This window comes from Helianthus annuus, chromosome 1 (genome assembly GCF_002127325.2).
Source record: "Helianthus annuus cultivar XRQ/B chromosome 1, HanXRQr2.0-SUNRISE, whole genome shotgun sequence".
Taxonomy (NCBI): domain Eukaryota; kingdom Viridiplantae; phylum Streptophyta; class Magnoliopsida; order Asterales; family Asteraceae; genus Helianthus; species Helianthus annuus.
In genome coordinates this window covers 59,874,751-59,882,726 of record NC_035433.2, presented here as the reverse complement: position 1 = coordinate 59,882,726, position 7,976 = coordinate 59,874,751, and the positions used below count along the sequence as shown (strand labels likewise).

General features: G+C 40.6%; 1 non-coding gene across 1 annotated transcript; it reads right to left on the bottom strand.

The window, feature by feature from the left end:
- Positions 1-1,140: 1,140 nt before the first annotated feature.
- On the bottom strand, positions 1,141-1,247 carry LOC118483067. The gene has a single exon (XR_004869535.1). It is a non-coding gene; the product is annotated as a small nucleolar RNA R71 (small nucleolar RNA).
- Between the last annotated feature and the right edge of the window lie 6,729 nt (positions 1,248-7,976).

Sequence of the window (7,976 nt, the reverse complement as noted above, 5' to 3'; positions counted from 1 at the left end):
TAGTTTAAAAACCTTTTCTAACATTTTGATTTCATTAGACGTTGAGGATAAACCAGTACTAAAAGCTCTTGTGTCCTTGGACGACCTCGGTATCTTACCAACACTATACTACGTCCACGATGGGTGCACTTGCCCATATATGTGTTTAGTGTTAGTAAATATCGTGTTTTATAAATTTAAAACTTGGCTAAAAGTGTAAAAAGGGCTTAAAATATACATAAAAAATATATTACACTACACACGCATCAAGTTTTTGGCGCCGTTGCCGGGGACACAAGGATTTTAAGAAAGTTAGGAATCAACGGCCTAATCATATTTTTATTTTTTCTTTTTAATTTTTAGGATTTTCTTAGTTTCTCAGCTTCTGCAGAGCTCAGCATGGGCCGTGCCTGGTCGGATACGGGCCGTGCCCAGCATTGTTACTGGCAGTTTTAGTTTTCCAAGTTACAAAAGGCTGACCACGGGGCCGTGTCGGTGCAACACGGGGCAGTGTCCAACTTTCCAGTAACTGGGATCTGGAAAACAATCACTGTAACTCCGACCACGGGCCGTGTTCATTGAGCACGGGGCCGTGGTGAACCTTCTGACCAGCATTCTTTTATGCTTTTATTGCAGGACTTGGAATCAGACGTCACCCCTACGTAGTGTATGAGCTCCAGTTCCAATAAGGACATAAAAGAACCTCTAGAAGAACCCGAACGCTTTCTCAGAAAAAGACTAAAAGCCAAGAACCAAGAGAAAGTTTCGGGGAATCCACTTCCAATGGCGGACCAACGTACCCTCATGGATTATCTACGACCCACCGTAGGTAACCTAGGCGCCGCTATTAACGCACCGAATGTTGAAGCCAATAACTTCGAACTTCGGCCGCATTTGATACAAATGCTCCAAAACTCCGCAACCTTCCATGGGCTTGCGGACGAGGATCCCCATCTACATATTACTAATTTCTTAGAAATATGTGATACCTTTCGGATCAATGGAGTATCAAATGACGCCATCCGCCTTCGAATGTTTCCTTTCTCACTAAAAGACCGAGCAAAAGCTTGGCTCAACGCCCTCCCAGCTGGATCGGTAAACACCTGGGATGAACTAGCCCAAAAATTTCTATATAAGTATTTCCCTCCCGCTAAAATGGCTAAATTAATGACTGAAATTAATACATATTCACAAGAGGACGGGGAATCCTTATATGAAACTTGGGAAAGGTTCAAGTAGCTATTGCAAAAGTGTCCACATCACGGCCTTGCGATATGGCAACAAGTATCCACTTTCTATAATGGGTTGTTGCCACACACAAGGCAGACACTTGATTCTAGCTCCGGGGGACTTTTAGGTAATCGCCGCCTGTCACACCCCTAATTTCCACATGTCACCGGTGGGCCCGGTGGGGGATTATCGTGACGTAGTTGATATCATCATAGTCAAACAACACAAATTATAATGCACAGCGGAAGCAAAGATAGATTTATTTCAACTTAAATTATTGTAATATTCAAATATTACAAAAGGTCGAAATAAAATCCACAGGCAGAATCAAACAAAAAGGAAACTTCATTTCAACATACTTCATGCATCCTAAGCTTTCGAGACTTCTATGGATGCTTAAGGAGTGACCAGCCTATTACGCGTAGTACCTGCACTTAGTCTTTTTGGAAAATACGTCAGTTTACACTGATAAATACAATTCAACTGACTCATTTTGAAAATGTTTAAAATTGATTTAAATGCACGTGGCATAAAACTTTTTATAACTTGGGATAATTATTTGCTTAATAATCTTGTAAAAGAATTACATGTTTATTCTGCGTTCGGTAGCCCGGGTCGTGCCGGGTTAAAGATTAATAGACACACCACTTAATATAATTCCGCCGCGAGACTTCTCTCGTACCGACGATTATACATGTTGTACAGCACTACGGGTGTACGCCTACACCCGAGTGCTAAGGTCGTGGCCATTCTTTGAATGATGCCAAGGATATCCAGGACATGGTCATTAAGCCCCCAAAGGCGTTAAACAAACAAAACAACATTTTCAAACGGGTTAATTTGACTGCACATAACCAAGACCGATTAAGGTCAATTCCCCGACCAAGCGGTATTTTATATACTGTACCCCAAGCCCGTATAGGGAAAATAAGTTAAACGTATTTACCTGAGCAAAGTATAAACCAAATATAACGAGTGCACGTAGCTTTTACTGGGCTCCTAGATCTGGAAATTAAGGTTTCAATAACCTATTAGAATCCTAACGGGTCTTAAGCTTAGACCGGTTAGCTTTATATAAGGATTACGGTTTTAAACGCACAATAAGGCGAAGACCGTGTTAGAATGTGGTTTTGACCCAACAAGCTTGCACACTTGTTTTATATGGGTAATATAATCACATTCTGAATTTTGAGACCGAAAAGATATGGTTTGACCCGTTTCGGCTAAAATGGCCAAACTAGCCACATAAGCCGATCCGAACGCGTATAGTGCGTAACGAGTAACCATAAGAGTCAAATACAAGTTTCTGAAGTCAATATGCTTAAAATATGTTGTGATATCAGAATGATACCTTCCATTATGCCCCAAATGATTTTAAACCAAGACTATGCCTCATAAGGGCGTTTTGGTCATTTTATAAGGTGTAAAAGGGTTAAAATGCTATCCTGAGTTACAGGTCTGATTAAACTAGTAAATATACTTAATTTACTAAGTTATAACAGTAGGGTATCAAATTTATGTGAAATTTATTATCTTTAACCTTACTATGCACCGTAGGGGCATTTTGGTAATTTCACATGTGCCTAAAAGGTCAATTCTGGAATTCTGAGTTCAAAACATTTGCTTACTATTTAAAATATAACAATTCACTGATTATATCAGTAGGTTCAAACCCTTATGCTTAATAAGGTTCTAGTGCACACTTATGCGTTAAAAATGCCTAAAAAGGCGGTTTGGAGCCATTTCCGGTTTTCTGTAAAAAGCTGATATTTTTAATATTCCAGAAGGCTCAAAATAATTTATTTATCATAACAAATCAGTAGAAATTGGTTTGAGGTCAAAAGGATTTGTAAAACTCATTTTATGGCTAAAAAGGGCAAAACCGGCATAAACCGAATTAATCTAAGAATACTAAGTTATGCTCAGCCTAAAAACAAATAAAAATCACCAAAAATCGCAAAATATTATTTTATAATAGTGGGTAAAAAGTTTGGTATAAAAATTTGGGTTTTGATAGGCTATACATAATTTACGCCATTTAATTAGTAAAGAAGCTCTTAATTACGCTATTGAGCATAACTCTTAATCTAGACCTCAAACTGACTTCAAATTTTGGGTGCAAGTTTATAAATCAGTAGCTAAGGTGCCTACCCTTTTACATTTTCAAAAATCACGTTTTAAGGTCAAATGGGCATAATGGTCAACATATAAGCGATTAACGGAAACATGCATGTGAATAGGATATCTAATGAACCAAGTTGTATAATCTCAGAGAGTTATACTAACATGCAAATAGGTTCAAAAGAAGCTCTAAGGCAATCCTAATCTTGGCTTAAACGGGTCAGAACTAAAAGTCAAAGCAGAAGTCAAACTTTGCGACTTTCGGTTCCAAACCGAGCCTAAACTGAAAATTGTCGAGTTGAACATGTTGGAACATGTTCTTACATTAATTACCAAGTTATTTTAATGATTAAACAGGTTGCATGCATCCTACATTGCTAATTATGTATTAATTCGCAAATAACCTTTCTGTTGACTTTTTATAACAAGCTTTGACTCGACAATTAACATAGTTAGAGTGGGAATCTGGAAATACCCTTTTAAGGGTTTGTTACCCACGTAATTACCTACTTAAAGGTATCTTTAATTCGTGATTTGACAGAGCACATTTTAATTAATCACGAAGTCAAACTTTAATTACGACGGTTTGACTTTTAGCTAATTAACTAAGCTAGAAAGGATTAAGGGAGGTTAAGGGCACTTACAAGAGTCCTAAGAAGGATTAGGGACCTAATGAAAGTTGGTTGCAGTCCAGGGAAGCTCCAGAGAAGTCTTGAACCAATGTTTCAAATGAGCAAATGAAATGGTCACCACCTCATGCCCTTATATAGTGAACTAAATGGTCCAAGATTGAGACAAGCAACTCTACAAAGGTTGGGGGATCATCCCAGGTGTCCCTAGAGGGCTAAATACTGCCTAGCAAGCCCCTGATTTCAAAAACCATCATTCTAAGTCGGTGTAACGGGTTGAACAGGCAGCTGTCCAAAATCTGCTGCCAGCGACAGCCTTACGGACCGTAAGCGTAAGGCCTTGCGGTCCGTAAGCACCTCTTGCGGACCGTATGCTGAAATGGCTACGGTCCGTAACCGACCCTTGCTGAAAATGCCCAGGTACCCTCCTTACGGACCGTAAGACTAGGGCCTTGCGGTCCGTAACCGGTGGTCAGAAAACAAAAATTTCACAAACTTCAAGTCTTGACCATGCAACCTCGTGGATTCCGAATTACATGCTAACTTTCTCAGTTGTGGGACCTAGTGGCTTAGCCATTGCATGCTTGTATGTTCCTTACATGTTTCTACAACCTTGGCATCTTGTAATCTCTTAAAGTGACGGATATTCCCAAGGATTTAAGTCTTGGATTCTCACAAGAGTTGGTCATGTTAGTTAACTACTATTAATTTCTTTTACACAAGAATTTTATTCAGCATTTTAGTAACAACACTCCCAATAATCCAAATTCCATATAAAAGATGGAACTTTAGAAACTACCGGCTAATATATATATAAGATGTTTGTCAAATGATTTAAGGATCTCGGGATTTATAAATTTGGGTCGCTCAGAGGTATTTTAATAACATGTCGCCCTTGGGTCGTTCGGAGGTATTTTGAAATAACATGACGCCCTTGCATTTAAAATCCTACCATACATCTTTATATTTAATCCGGTTTTCCTGACACGTTTGTCCCTCATGACACGTGTCTTTATTTTATTGGACAGGAATTTCCGAGGTGTTACATCCTCACCCCCTTAAAAGAAATCTCAACCTCGAGATTTAAGGAAACAAATGAGGGTATTTTTCCTGCATTTTGGACTCTAACTCCCATGTATATTCAGGACCTCTACGAGCATCCTACTTTACCTTGACAATAGGCACAAGCTTTCTCCGAAGCTTCTTTACCTGTCGATCCTCAATCGACATAGGTTTTTCCACAAATTTTAAGCTCTCGTCTATATACACATCTATGTGTGGTATAACTAGCGACTCATCAGCTAGACATTTCTTCAGATTGCAGACGTGAAATACATTATGAATTCCATCGAGCTCTTCAGGTAAGTTCAACTTATAAGCCACTGATCCTACACATTCGATGATTTCGAATGGTCCTATATACCTTGGGCTTAACTTACCTTTCTTGCCAAATCGCATCACCCCTTTCCAAGGTGATACTTTGAGCAAAACTTTATCGCCAACCTCAAACTTGAGAGGCTTTCGCCTTTCATCCGCATAGCTCTTCTGTCTGTCTCGAGCAGCTTTCAGGCGGTCGCGAATTTGGACAATCTTGTCCGTTGTCTCGAAGCCTAAGTCAGGACCTGATAATTGAGTATCTCCCACTTCTGCCCAGCAAATGGGCGTTCTGCACTTCCTACCATATAGTGCCTCAAAAGGCGCATCCTTAATGCTAGTATGGTAGCTATTATTGTAGGAGAACTCAACCAACGGTAAATGCCTGTCCCAACTACCTCCTAGATCAATTACACATGCACGCAGCATGTCTTCCAATGTTTGAATAGTACGCTCACTTTGCCCATCCGTCTGAGGATGGTAAGCCGTACTGAAATTCAATTGAGTGCCCAGAGACTGTTGGAAACTCTTCCAAAAATGAGATGTGTATTTAGTATCCCGATCTGAGATAATAGATACTGGCACGCCATGCAAGGCCACAATCTTATCCACATACAGTTGGGCTAGCATGCCAGAGCTGAAGGTTTCTTTAATGGGCAGGAAGTGTGCTGACTTAGTCAGTCTATCAACTATGACCCATATAGTATCATTTCCCTTTGGCGTCTTAGGCAATTTGGTGATGAAATCCATCGTTATCATTTCCCATTTCCAAGTGGGAATTTCAGGCTGTTGCAGCAAACCTGACGGCTTCTGATGTTCAGCTTTGACTCTAGCACACGTCAAGCATTTAGCTACGTAAGCAGCTATAGACTTTTTCAAGCCTATCCACCAATAATTTGCCTTTAAATCCTGGTACATCTTATCAGCTCCAGGATGGACGGAATACTTGGAACTGTGGGCTTCCTTGAGGATAATATCTCGAAGTCCTCCATATACAGGAACCCATATTCGTCCATTTAATCTCAACATTCCGTCTTTATCGTAGGTCAACTGTTCTTCAGTTACTCCTAATTTCTCTTCAGGATAGTTAGCTTCCAACACAACTTCCTTTTGTGCAGCTAACAACCTTTCATTCAAACTGCTCTTAATTTCAATGCTCTTGGCATTGATCCTTATCGGCTTCACTCTTTCCTTCCTGCTCAAAGCATCTGCGACTACATTGGCCTTGCCAGGATGGTACCTTATTTCACAATCATAATCGTTCAAGGTTTCCATCCATCGTCGCTGCCTCATGTTCAGATCCTTCTGATTGAACAGATGTTGAAGGCTCTTGTGGTCAGAATAGATTACACACTTCGTCCCATACAGATAATGCCTCCAAAGCTTAAGTGCAAATACAACGGCACCCAACTCCAAGTCATGGGTGGTGTAATTCTTTTCGTGCACCTTTAATTGACGTGAGGCATAGGCTATGACCTTGCCCTTTTGCATTAACACACAACCCATTCCGGTGTGTGATGCATCACAATACACCACAAATTCTTCAATGCCTTCAGGTAGAGTCAGCACTGGAGCGTTACTCAACTTCTGTTTCAAGATATCAAAAGATTCTTGCTGCTTAGGCCCCCAATTAAACTTAATGTTCTTACGCGTTAACGACGTTAAGGGTGCAGCAATCCTTGAGAAGTTTTCAATAAAACGCCTATTGTATCCAGCCAAACCTAGGAAGCTACGAATCTCTGAAGGTGTCTTGGGCTCTTGCCAGTTCATAATAGCTTCTATCTTTGCGGGATCTACTTGAATTCCATGTTCGCTCACAACATGACCAAGGAACTGGACTTCGCGAAGCCAAAACTCACACTTTGAAAACTTGGCATAGAGCTTCTCTTGATGGAGCAGCTTAAGAATGCACCGAAGATGCTTCTCATGGTCAGCTTGGTTCTTCGAGTAGATGAGGATGTCGTCGATAAAGACGATGATAAATTTATCCAGATAAGGCTTGCATACGCGATTCATGAGATCCATGAATGCGGCAGGTGCGTTAGTGAGCCCAAAAGGCATCACTAGGAACTCGTAGTGACCATAACGAGTCCTAAACGCGGTCTTATGTACATCCTCCTCCTTGACTTTTAGTTGATGATAGCCTGACCTGAGATCTATCTTGGAAAAGTAACTCGCCCCCTGTAGCTGGTCGAATAGATCATCGATTCTAGGCAAAGGATATCTGTTCTTGATAGTAACCTTGTTTAGCTCACGGTAATCAATGCATAGACGCATTGATCCATCCTTGTTTTTAACAAACAGAATTGGCGCTCCCCATGGAGATGAACTAGGTCTAATAAAACCTTTAGCTAGTAAATCATCTAGCTGTGTCCTTAATTCCTTCATCTCCGTTGGTGCTAATCTATATGGTGCTCTGGCCATTGGTGCAGCTCCGGGGATGATGTCAATCCTAAATTCCACCTGCCTATCTGGTGGCAAACCAGGTAGTTCCTCCAGAAAAACCTCGGGATAGTCAGAAATGACCGATATGTCTTTGATCCTGGGCTTCTTCTCATCAATGGTTACTCGTGCCATATAAATGACACAACCCTTACTCGTGCATACGGATGCCTTAAGCATGGCCACTTGCTCTGACAATCC